The sequence below is a fragment of the Phyllobates terribilis genome, unplaced genomic scaffold (assembly GCF_046119375.1).
Source record: "Phyllobates terribilis strain yellow unplaced genomic scaffold, ASM4611937v1 Scaffold_12__6_contigs__length_324123572, whole genome shotgun sequence".
NCBI lineage: Eukaryota > Metazoa > Chordata > Amphibia > Anura > Dendrobatidae > Phyllobates > Phyllobates terribilis.
The window spans coordinates 274,865,285-274,879,150 of NW_027362772.1; positions in this window are offsets into that span (position 1 = coordinate 274,865,285).

The window sequence follows — 13,866 nt, forward strand, 5'->3', positions numbered from 1 at the left end:
CACACACACACACTGTATACGCCGTACGCACCATACACACACACTGTATACGCCGTACGCACCACCACACACACACACTCTGTATACGCCGTATGCACCACACACACACAGACACACACTGTATACGCCGTATGCAGCCTCTTGCACGGTACCACCAGCAGAACACAGTCGCAAACACGCCGCACCCTCCGCCGTGCGGATCAGCTGAATGATTCACTGAACGCCGCCATCTTTGTACAGGAGGAGCGCATGCGCAGTTTTAATGTGAACGCCGCTATCTGCCTTCACAAAGATGGCGGCGGTCTGATTTACTGCGTGGGGAGACAGCTCAAACGAGAGAACACATGAGGGAAGAAGACAGCACAGGGGTGGAGAGAGAGAGCAGACAAGGGGGAGAGCACATGGGGTACACAGGTCAAAGAAGAGATCACATGAGAGGAGAAGACAGCAGATGGGGGAGAGAGAAAGTGCACAGGGGGAGAGAGACAGAGCACAGGCGGGAGACCGATCAAACGGGACAGCACATGAGGAGAGAACACAGCACAGGAAGGAGAGAGACAGCAGACAAGGGGGATAACACATGGGGAAGACAGGTCAAAGAAGAAATCACATGAGAGGAGAAGACAGCAGATGGGGGAGAGAGAAAGCGCACAGGGGGAGAGAGACAGAGCACAGGGGGGAGACAGATCAAACGGGACAGCACATGAGGGGAGAACACAGCACAGGAAGGAGAGAGACAGCAGACAAGGGGGAGAGCACATGGGGTAGACAGGTCAAAGAAGAGAGCACAGACAGGAGAAGTCAGCACATGGGGGAAAGAGAGTGGATAGGTGAGTGAGCACATGGGAGAGAGATTCTCAACGCTGCAAAGCCTGCCCCCATCGTGACATTACCGCCCTCCCGATGCGACAGCATCGGACCTCCATCTAGTAGATGTGATATTTGCATACATTTTTATGCAGATGTTCATACTGACATGAATCCTAATAGACAATTCTTGACTATATTACTGTCATGCTCTACTAAGGAGCCAGACGGTGCATGTTGAGACAGATGGGAAGGGAAGCACTGCAACTAGGGAAATTTAGTTTCACATTGTGTTCAGGCACCCGTTCAGCGGCCCTGTTGTGGCTTATGTTTGAAACCCCTGCAAAACAAGATTTGGACTCATGCGCTGACTATAATGATGCCAACAGGGTGACCATGCACTCTGATATGCATCTTTTTCGGGCATGTATGCCTGCTGGATGCGGACACTCAGAAGCAGTCTACTACTATGCAATGTGAAAGCACCCTAACAATTATTTTTAGCAGCCAGGGCACAACAGAGTGCTCTATTGCTCTATTAAGAGTACACTCTGTCATGCTCACTTTTTTCTAAAAGAAAACGAAAATTTGGAAACTCTCTTGTCTCTCCACATGTCATATATGCAGTTTTGCTGTGGAGAGGCTGCAAAAAATGCAGAATAATCTGCTGTGTGTGCAGTTATCTAGAGGTCATGTTCCCAGGAAGCAGCAATGCTGCATTTTTTCTGCTGCCTTTTTTTTGTGCTGAAAATCCGCTGAATTTAAAAGTTCAAGCAAAGTGGATGTGATTTTATGAAAACGCATGCTCATTATGCAATTTGGAACTGGCAATTTGTTAATTTTTTTGTGTGTTTTTTTTCCCTGTAGGTTTGTATTGGAAGCTTGAAAAAAAAAAAAACACGTAAAAAACACAGTTGCATTTTAAAGTGAAAAATCTCAGTATTTCTGCACTAAAAATGCATTAAAAAGTTTTAAATTTGCATATTGAAAATTGTAAAAAAAAAAAGGGGGAAAATTCATAAAAAAAAACCTAACAGCAATCTGCTCAGATTATTACGTTTTGCTATTGTGCATTTTGTTGTGGACACCTGCAGAAAAGCGCTGCGAAAGAAAGCTAAGATTTTGCAAATAGGAACATGGCCTTAGAGATGAAAGATTGAGTCCTATGTCATACAGCAAAAGAGGCTAAGTAGCTGTCCAGTCCAAACAACCTGCAGAATTATTAAGGCATGGCTTGTAAAAAAAAAAATAATTGCACATTTATTACGCTTTTTATTTTATTAATTTAGGAATTATTGTAAATTATTTTTATTGCGGAATTTTGTTAAAAGCTGGTGCTTTGTGTGCTTTGTTTTATGCCTTAATGTACATTCATTAAATACATGTATTCTTATACTGAAATGCAATATACTTTTATCTACAGCAAGGAAACTGCGGGGAATGTAAATTCCCTGTCGCTGCCTTAGGAGGCCATCCACAAATTACAGACTGATGTTTACTACATCCTTTGTTTGCCTATGGGACATAGTCTGTTGGCTATTGATCTATGACAGATAACCCGCAGGGATGATGATTCCTCTGCTTTAGATTTACATTGCATAAAGTTTATTCTATGCAGAAGTTTCAGAACTTCATCTGTTATTTGAGTTTAGAACAATATTTAATAGCAACATTAAACAAAGAATATCAAGACTGAGTTGGCTGTCTAAACTTTTTTATAGGGAAAATATACTGTATATTCTTGTACCGTGTTAGCCAGTAGATAGAAAAATATTTAGATTTGAGAGTCCTTTACATAGTTACATAGTTACATAGTTTATAAGGCCGAAAAAAGGCAAGCGTCCATCCAGTTCAGCCTATTTCTTGTGCACTGCAGCTATTCCGCAGCGTTGATCCAGGGGAAGGCAAAAAAAAACCATGCGGTATAGGCCAATTTACATCATTGAGGAAAAATTCACTTCCCGACACCAATCTGGCAGTCAGATTAAATCCCTGGATTAATTAACTAAGCATAAAATGTAATTTTATTGTTCTCAAGAAAGGCGTCCAGGCCTCTCTTGAACTCATTAAGTGAGTTGGACATCACCACTTCCTCTCCCAGAGAGTTCCAGAGTCTCACGGCTCTGACCGTAAAGAATCCCCTTCTATGCTGGTGCAGGAACCTCCTTTCCTCCAGACGCATAGTGTGCCCCCTCGTCTTTGTCACCATCCTTGGTATAAACAGGTCATGGGAGAAATCTCTGTACTGCCCCCTGATGTATTTATACATGTTTATGAGGTCTCCCCTAAGCCTTCTCTTTTCCAACGTAAATAGGCCTAATTTTGACAACCTCTCTGGGTATTCTAGTCCCTCCATTCCCTTTATTACCTTAGTCGCCCTCCTTTGTACCCTCTCTAGCTCCAATATGTCTTTCCTGAGCACCGGAGCCCAGAACTGTGCACAATATTCTAAGTGCGGCCTTACCAGCGCTTTATACAGAGGAAGAACAATGTTCTCATCATATGCCCCTATTCCTCTTCTGATGCATGCCATGACTCTATTTGCCTTCGCAGCTGCTGCCTGACACTGGGCATTCCAATTTAATTTGCTGTTAACCAAGACGCCTCAGTGGTTGATACCTTTTAATGGCTAACTGAAAAGATGGTAACAAATTGTAAGCTTTCGAGACTACGCAGGTCTGTTCCTCAGGCTAGTATACCACAAAATCTGAAGAGTCACATATTTATACACAATAAGACACAAAAATAATGCAATAGACAAGACAGGTGATGGAAAGCAGAGTTATTATGGAAGAAATAAACATTTATAGCCAGAGCTGTTTATCTTTTCCATAATAACTCTGCTTTCCATCACCTGTCTTATCTATTGCATTATTTTTTTCAGTTTTTACCCTGAACACATTTGTTCTGTTATACCTCATGACTCTGACCCTGGCTAGTAGGATTATTCCTTGATTGACCACCTGGTATCCGCTCCTTCTGCTAGAATCCATTCCACGGACTCAACCCAATGGGTTTTATTGTAAGTCCAGATGCCTATGTATGGGTTAAAGGGTGAAAGCAGCAATTCTTGTGGGATCTGCTAGATGGAGTGGCTTGAGCCAAGTCTGACATAGACAGCCTTGTTGGGCTGACAACTTCAGACAGAGATAACAAAGAGACACAGAGATACTGCTTCTTTCTATTAAATCAATTATCTCATCCAGTAGCTGGATTCCTAGCTACACTGCTCACTATTGCTTTATAATTAGAGATGAGCGTTGTTCTACTCGAACTGTTCGCCAATCTCAAATTCGAGCTGTTTTGGGCGGTGTTCGAGCCGTTCGGCGAACACGAACAATTTGAGAAAAATTCGGCTGTTCGAGGTTATGTTCGATAACTGTTCGTGCACCAAAATCATAACTGGATTTTTCTCAGTAATGATGAAAATTAATGTTAATACGCAGTTTGAGTGTACAGCGGGGTGGGGGGAGGGGCAAGGGATGGATCTCTGCAGGAACAATGAAGATCTCCATTTTTTTTTTCTCTTTCCCGCATTTACAGTGGGGAGGTGCAATCTGTCAGCCTATCAGCAGCGCACACACGGAGCAAAGTGCTTTTTTTCACACAAGCAAGGGCATGTGTCATTGGCAGTGTATGTCACATGTCCTTGCCCTATAAGACCAAGCCATTTTCCCCGTCGCCACCATTTTCTCACTGCTGCAGCTGCATGTTAGACGGCACCGATGTTGCTGTGTGCGCTATACCTTGTTAATTTCAAGCCAATTTTCGCACAAATCTACAGATAGCTTGGGAGTAGGGAATAGTTGTGATTGCAGTCCTTTTAAGGACTAGGTTACAGCATTTCCTATGACTTTTGTCAGGCAGGTCTGTGCTCTTAAATAGATAGGTTGTGGGAGTAAAGACTAAATGTAATTGGAGTCCTTTTCAGGACTAGGTTACATCAGTTCCTATCAGTTTTTGCCAGGCAGGTCTGTGCCAGTGCTGTGTAAGTTTATTTCACAGAATTTGGCTGAATCTAGCAAAGCTAATCCTTTTTGGCCTATTGCAGAGTGTGTTAGTCAGTGGAGTAGCCTATCTGTGTTGCAAGATATACCACCTGTGTATAGAATACCAATTTTTTTACTGCACCTAGTGAAGTAAAGTCTTTTGGGCATAGCATCATTCTATTAGTCCATCTATACTGACCTCCATCAGGTTGCAAATTGAATATAATTTTTTTCTGCATCGAGCTCTGAAAAAATATTGGGCTTCTAGCTGTGTGTGGGACTTGTTGTATTAGTCAATCTATACTGACCTCCATCAGGTTGCAAACTGAATATATTTTTTTCTGCATCTACCTCTGAAAAAATATTGGGCTTCTAGCTGTGTGTGGGACTTGTTCTATTAATCCATCTATACAGACCTCCATCAGGTTGCAAACTGAATATATTTTTTTCTGCATCTACCTCTGAAAAAATATTGGGCTTCTAGCTGTGTGTGGGACTTGTTGTATTAGTCCATCTATACTGACCTCCATCAGGTTGCAAATTAAAAATAATTTTTATCTGCATCTACAGTACCTCTGAAAAAATATTTGGGCTTCTAGCTGTGTGTGGGACTTGTTCTATTAGTCCATCTATACTGACCTCCATCAGGTTGCAAATTGAATATAATTTTTATCTGCATCTAGCTCTGAAAAAATATTTGGCATCTAGCAGTGTGTGGGACTTTCTCTATTAGTCCATCTATACTGACCTCCATCAGGTTGCAAATTAAAAATAATTTTTATCTGCATCTACCTCTGAAAAAATATTTGGGCTTCTAGCTGTGTGTGGGACTTGTTCTATTAATCCATCTATACAGACCTCCATCAGGTTGCAAACAGAATATATTTTTTTCTGCATCTACCTCTGAAAAAATATTGGGCTTCTAGCTGTGTATGGGACTTGTTGTATTAGTCCATCTATACTGACCTCCATCAGGTTGCAAACTGAATATATTTTTTTCTGCATCTACCTCTGAAAAAATATGTGGCCTTCGAGCAGTGTGTGGGACTTTCTCTATTAGTCCATCTATACTGACCTCCATCAGGTTGCAAACTGAATATAATTTTTTTCTGCATCTAGCTCTGAAAAAATATTTGGCCTTCTAGCAGTGTGTGGGACTTTCTCTATTAGTCCATCTATACTGACCTCCATCAGGTTGCAAATTAAAAATAATTTTTTGTCTGCATCAAGCTCTGAAAAAATATTGGGCTTCTAGCTGTGTGTGGGACTTGTTGTATTAGTCCATCTATACTGACCTCCATCAGGTTGCAAATTAAAAATAATTTTTATCTGCATCTACAGTACCTCTGAAACAATATTTGGGCTTCTAGCTGTGTGTGGGACTTGTTCTATTAGTCCATCTATACTGACCTCCATCAGGTTGCAAATTGAATATAATTTTTATCTGCATCTAGCTCTGAAAAAATATTTGGCCTTCTATATTCAGTTTGCAACCTGATGGAGGTCTGTATAGATGGATTAATAGGACAAGTCCCACACACAGCTAGAAGCCCAAATATTTTTTCAGAGGTAGATGCAGATAAAAATTATTTTTAATTTGCAACCTGATGGAGGTCAGTATAGAAGGACTAATAGAGAAAGTCCCACACACTGCTAGAAGGCCAAATATTTTTTCAGAGCTAGATGCAGATAAAAATTATATTCAATTTGCAACCTGATGTGTGGGACTTTCTCTATTAGTCCATCTATACTGACCTCCATCAGGTTGCAAATTCAAAATAATTTTTTGTCTGCATCTAGCTCTAAAAAAATATTGGGCTTCTAGCTGTGTGTGGGACTTGTTGTATTAGTCCATCTATACTGACCTCCATCAGGTTGCAAACTGAATATATTTTTTTCTGCATCTACCTCTGAAAAAATATTGGGCTTCTAGCTGTGTGTGGGACTTGTTCTATTAATCCATCTATACAGACCTCCATCAGGTTGCAAACTGAATATATTTTTTTCTGCATCTACCTCTGAAAAAATATTGGGCTTCTAGCTGTGTGTGGGACTTGTTGTATTAGTCCATCTATACTGACCTCCATCAGGTTGCAAACTGAATATATTTTTTTCTGCATCTACCTCTGAAAAAATATTGGGCCTTCTAGCAGTGTGTGGGACTTTCTCTATTAGTCCATCTATACTGACCTCCATCAGGTTGCAAATTCAAAATAATTTTTTGTCTGCATCTAGCTCTGAAAAAATATTGGGCTTCTAGCTGTGTGTGGGACTTGTTGTATTAGTCCATCTATACTGACCTCCATCAGGTTGCAAATTAAAAATAATTTTTATCTGCATCTACAGTACCTCTGAAAAAATATTTGGGCTTCTAGCTGTGTGTGGGACTTGTTCTATTAGTCCATCTATACTGACCTCCATCAGGTTGCAAATTGAATATAATTTTTATCTGCATCTAGCTCTGAAAAAATATTTGGCCTTCTAGCAGTGTGTGGGACTTTCTCTATTAGTCCTTCTATACTGACCTCCATCAGGTTGCAAATTAAAAATAATTTTTATCTGCATCTACCTCTGAAAAAATATTTGGGCTTCTAGCTGTGTGTGGGACTTGTCCTATTAATCCATCTATACAGACCTCCATCAGGTTGCAAACTGAATATATTTTTTTCTGCATCTACCTCTGAAAAAATATGTGGCCTTCTAGCAGTGTGTGGGACTTTCTCTATTAGTCCATCTATACTGACCTCCATCAGGTTGCAAATTCAAAATAATTTTTTGTCTGCATCTAGCTCTAAAAAAATATTGGGCTTCTAGCTGTGTGTGGGACTTGTTGTATTAGTCCATCTATACTGACCTCCATCAGGTTGCAAACTGAATATATTTTTTTCTGCATCTACCTCTGAAAAAATATTGGGCTTCTAGCTGTGTGTTGGACTTGTTCTATTAATCCATCTATACAGACCTCCATCAGGTTGCAAACTGAATATATTTTTTTCTGCATCTACCTCTGAAAAAATATTGGGCTTCTAGCTGTGTGTGGGACTTGTTGTATTAGTCCATCTATACTGACCTCCATCAGGTTGCAAACTGAATATATTTTTTTCTGCATCTACCTCTGAAAAAATATTGGGCCTTCTAGCAGTGTGTGGGACTTTCTCTATTAGTCCATCTATACTGACCTCCATCAGGTTGCAAATTCAAAATAATTTTTTGTCTGCATCTAGCTCTGAAAAAATATTGGGCTTCTAGCTGTGTGTGGGACTTGTTGTATTAGTCCATCTATACTGACCTCCATCAGGTTGCAAATTAAAAATAATTTTTATCTGCATCTACAGTACCTCTGAAAAAATATTTGGGCTTCTAGCTGTGTGTGGGACTTGTTCTATTAGTCCATCTATACTGACCTCCATCAGGTTGCAAATTGAATATAATTTTTATCTGCATCTAGCTCTGAAAAAATATTTGGCCTTCTAGCAGTGTGTGGGACTTTCTCTATTAGTCCATCTATACTGAACTCCATCAGGTTGCAAATTGAATATAATTTTTATCTGCATCTAGCTCTGAAAAAATATTTGGCCTTCTAGCAGTGTGTGGGACATTCTCTATTAGTCCATCTATACTGACCTCCATCAGGTTGCAAATTAAAAATAATTTTTATCTGCATCTACCTCTGAAAAAATATTTGGGCTTCTAGCAGTGTGTGGGACTCATTGTATTAGGCCATCTATACCAAGCTCCACCAGCTTTGAAATTAATAATAATTTTTAGCTGCATCTAGCCCTGAAAATAATTTTTCCCAATAGTGGTAGCAATAGAAATATGGGGCGCGCGCCTGGCTAACAAAAATATACGCTTCATAACACAAAACACCAGCCTAGCGCACTGCATTAATAAGATGGCATCATCGTCTCTCCCAATGCTAGGCCTACTACGCAGGCTAGTATTCCTGTGCCTAAAACACAATGTATGGGTCCGCGCTAGCCACTATGCTGAGGGGTATAAAGCTGCTGCTAACGCTTTATAACAATTCAATTGGCAGATTTTCACAGAGCTCTTCCACAACGCCCACCCATCGGGCAACAGTTGCCCACCCTCCCTATGGGATCTAGTGGCGAATAGTTGATGCCATTAATCAGAGAGTCAGTTGCCCCGTCAACGTGGCAAGCATACGGTAAGGCATGGGAAGAGTGGACACGACTAGTAGCAGGCAGACGGGTTGACCAATGTGAACAAGCCAGATCACAAGTCACCATAGAATTTCTCCACCAGCTAATGATGAGGGGCATATCAGGGGCATCAGCGCAGCGGTGTCTGACCGGAGTAACATTTCACTACCAACTACTGAATTGGGGAGATGTGACAAAGATTCATCATCAGACAATCCATAAAAGGGTGGAAAAGGGGTCAGCCAAGTCAGGAATGTAGACGTCCCGTCCCGTGTCACTAAAACTGATTTCTCACATCTTATCCCTAACACCATTAACATGACACTCACAATTTGAAGCAACACTAATGTCTACTGCATTTGTGATCGCCTTCTTCGGGGCGCTATGTATAAGCGAATTAGTCCCTCAATACTAAATTACCATCAGTGGACGCTTATTACACCAGGAAGTAGTCATAGCCAATAATGCAATACGTGTACGCATACACCAATCGAAAACGGTTCCAGCGGGCAGGGGTACTTGGGTACTTCTACAACCCACAAACGGTACACTGAGTCAGGTAACAATAGTAAAAACATATCGAACCATCAGATCACAAAGTAATTTCTTCGTATCATACATTGATGGAACGCCATTATCAAGATACCTGTTCCAAGCTATATTTAATAAATGCATAAGATCGGCAGGGAACCACCCCAAAAATTACGGGACACACTCATTCCCCATAGGTGCGGCCACGGAAGCAGCAAGAGCAGGACTGTCAGAAACGGAAGTTCAGAGGATAGGGAGATGGCGATCCACATATTTGGCGAGATACATAAGACCGGACTTGTTATCCTAACGTGGTTTGTTTCTTTTACAGGTGACGCTAAGCCAACAGTGTGAGTGATAGGCCACTCATATATATATTGGGCACAAAAAAGGGCGAAAGTCCGCCCAGGCGGGAGGAAATTAGAGTTTCATAACACATATTTCAACTGGAGAGGTATTAGAGGCCTGCTATGGCCACAGGTACTAATGGAGGTAATCAAGGTAGGGAGAGAGGCAAGAGGTCCGGTCATCTTAGTTATACAGGCCGGGGGAAACAACCTAGGTCATCACAAGAGCGCATAACTAATGGCAATAATGAATCTAGACACTGAGCGCTTCAGAGAATATTTCACAAAATTAGCTATAGTATGGTCAGAGATTGTGCCGATAGCGGTATGGCAAGGTGCACGAGACATCACGGCCATCGAATGGACAAGGTGGGTAATAAATATTCGGATGGCAAAATTTAGAAGAGACAGAGGCGGTGTAGTGATACGACACCGACAACTGGAAGGAGATAAAGCAGGCCTCATACGGCCCGACGGTGTTCACTTAATAGATATTGGACTGGACATATTCCTGTCAGGACTCCAGGACGGAGTGGAACAAGCGTTAAGAGTGATGGGTGGGGGTCAGAGTCCTGCATACGAGTACGCTGGATCCTCCGTGGCCTGGAAATAGAAAGGACATGTTGGAGAGTTACACTTGTTGGCCAACTTGCCGGAGTGGGGACCCAGGGCATGCTGCAACAAGCTGAATTATTTTAGAAATAAAATGCCATTCTAATGGAATGAGTATAAAGAGTTAATAAAGCTGTGACCGATCCTCACCCATCCAGTTGTAAGAGTTACATTATTGGGTTGTCCATGAAAGGGGGGCGGTAGGGGGGCTGAGCATCTGGGTTTGGTTGGGGGTCCCCACAGTCTGCCTAGGCTAGATTAATTTAAAAATTCTTATTAGATACACAGGCGGTGCAGCTTGCTTCGCAGCTGGGCTACTACGCCCAAAGTATTGCCTAGGCTAGATGCAGTTAAAAATTCTACGCTGACTAGCAGACACTGAAGATTTGGAGCAGACCTCTGAGTAAACAGCTCTTCAGACTCAACCATCTGTGTTACCCCAAGCCATAGTGTATGTAGTTTCTTACAGTTAAAAGGGGGGGGTGCGACCCAACCCACCTGGAATTGACGATGCCAACGTCACGTAAGACACAGCAAGGGGACTCCCAAAATTGTGGCACAGACACCACTTAACCCTAGAACGCATACCTGTGGCCTTGCAGGCCCGCCCAGTTAATTGTTTTCTATTTTCTGCAAGATTGCTTTAGTTAGAATTTTGAAACTCTAGGTATTCTTCATGTATATAGTTGTTTGTCATTTGAGTTTGAGTTATTCCATGTTATTTGCACACGGGCCTAAAGGGCACCAGGTATGTGAAAGTGTAGATTTTTATGGTCATGCGTTCTAGGGTTAAGTGGCATCAATTGCCCCACTGTTGCTTAAAACGGTTGGTGAGGTGATTTTACCAAATCCCCAAGCTTTTAGTCTCCCAAGGATGACACAGGGGTAGAAATGTCCTTGCGAATCCATGATTTGATCATCTTTATGAACGTGAGTCTGTCTACATTCTCAGTGGACAGCCGCGTGCGCTTATCTGTCAGCACACCACCAGCAGCGCTGAACACACGTTCAGAGAGAACGCTGGCTGCATGGCATGACAAGATCTCCAAGGCGTGAGTGGCGAGCTCCGGCGATTTTTCAAGATTGGAATACCAAAATGAGCAAGGGTCCAGTGACACAGTCATGGCTTCGATGTTCACTTGGAGATTCTCCTGTACCATCCTCTCTAGGCATTGACTATGTGTCAGACTTCTTGTCTCCTGTGGCCTTGCAAAGGATGGTCTAAAAAAGTGGTGAAACGAATCCGCAAAATTGCTGTTACCAGCAGATACTGTGTTACTGTTACTGTTTGAGTGATGAAGACTCGACAGTCCCACCGTTGGCAAGTTAGAACTGTGAGATTCACTACGTGCACCACTGGTGTTTTGTGGAAAAGCACATGTAAGACTCTGCAACAGATACTCCTGCATTCGTCAATACCTTTTTATGGCAGGAATTATATCGGCAAATATACTTTTGTACCGGGGATCTAAGAGTGTGGCAACCCAGTAGATTACTTCGAATTCTGACAATCCGGGGGTCATGTTGCAGGTAGTGCAGCAAGAAGGCACTCATGTGTCTTGCGCATCCAGAAGGACCAAGTCCTTGTTGTGTTGGTAGCGAGGTAAAAATCATGCTTCCTTCCTCTGCCCTCTCCCTCCAACCTCGCACAACAGAAATGTGATCAAGGTCTCCCTCATCTGATGAGTCTTCCATACCCATTACCAGTTCGTCCTCCACTTATTCCTCGGCTCCTGCACCTTCCTCAACAGTTTGGCTGCTACCATGCGCCCTGGTTAATCCCTCTCCCCCACCCTCCCATGCCTGCCGCCTTGGTGCTGCCAACCGTCTGGACCTTGGAGATGTTATCCCTTCCGCATACGACTCCTCCTCTACTTCCTCCACCTCCTCTTGTCCCACCACCTGACTCCGAATTCTGTTTAACATGTGCTCCAGCATGTAAATCACCGTAATAGTCATGCTGATAATGGCATCGTCAGCACTAAACATCTTCGTCGCCATTTCAAGACTGTGCAGAAGGGTGCATAGGTCCCTGATCTGAGACCACTCCTCCAGCGTGATTTGCCCCACCTCTGGATCTCGTTGGCCCAGGCTATACGTCAGAACGTATTGCACCAGGGCTTGTCGGTGCTGCCACAGTCGCTGCAACATGTGCAGAGTTGAATTCCACCGTGTCGGCACATCGCATTTCAGCCGGTGAACTGGCAGGCCCAACGACTTCTGTAGAGATGTACGTCGTTGAACTGCGGGATGCGAACGGCGGAAGTGAGCACACAGTGACCGTGCACTCTGCAGAAGGCCATCTAGTCCGGGATAGTGGGCTAAAAATTGCTGGACAACCAGGTTCAACACGTGAGCCATACAAAGCACGTGTGTGACATTGCCCCGGCGAAGTGCCGCACCCAGGTTTGCAGCATTGTCGCACATGGCCTTCCCTGGTTGCAGGTCCAGTGGAGATAACCTTTCATGAACCTGGGTCTCCAGAGCTGACCAAAACTCCTCAGCTGTGTGACTCACATTTCCCAGACATTTCAAAGTAAACACTGATGCGTTGAGCCCTGCTGCCAGCATAGTAAGGAGGTGTGCAGGATTCCTTCTGCGCAGTTAGAAAGCAGGTGGCATTACCAGACAGGCTTTGGGTGCAGGTGGAGGACCGAGAGGAGGTTGAGGAGGCAGAAGTAGGAGGAAGTTCGAGATAAAGAGGATTAACACACAACTCGTGGGGACGGTAAGACTTGGACAGCAGCCCCTTGTCCTGCTGTCACCATAGTTACCCAGTGCCCAGTCAGCGACATGTAACGCCCCTGTCCATGCCTTCTCGTCCAAGTGTCTGTGGTGAAGTGCACCCTGTCACACACAGAGTTTCTCAAAGAAGCGGTGATGTTGTGTGCGACATGCTAGTGGAGCGCAGGCACACCTTTCTTTGAGAAGTAGTGCCGACTGGGCATCTGGTACTGGGGCACTGTGACGAACATAAGGTCTTGAAAATCCTCTGTGTCCTCCAGGTGGAAAGGCAGCATTTCTGTAGCCAACAGCTTGCAGATGGTGAAATTCAACCTCTTAGCTTTCTCATGGCTAGGAGGAAATGGTCTTTTACTTTTCCACATCTGAGGGACCGAGGGCTGGCTGTTGTGCTTAGACGGTGTTGAGTAGGGTGTCCCCGGCAATTGCCGGTCTGTGAGGAAGATGCAGGCGGACATGTTATGTTGCCTTGATCCAAAGGTGGTGCTCTCGATGTCGGAGAGTGCTCAACACTAGCAGGTGTTTCCACTTCCCAATGAACTGACGACCTGCCAATCACACTGGCTGTTGCGGGTAAAGAGGTGGCAGGTCTGCGTCCAAAAACATGTGTGACTGCTGTCCCCCCAGTCACAGAGGATGAAGAGGCTGCGGATGCACAAGATGGGGCAGACG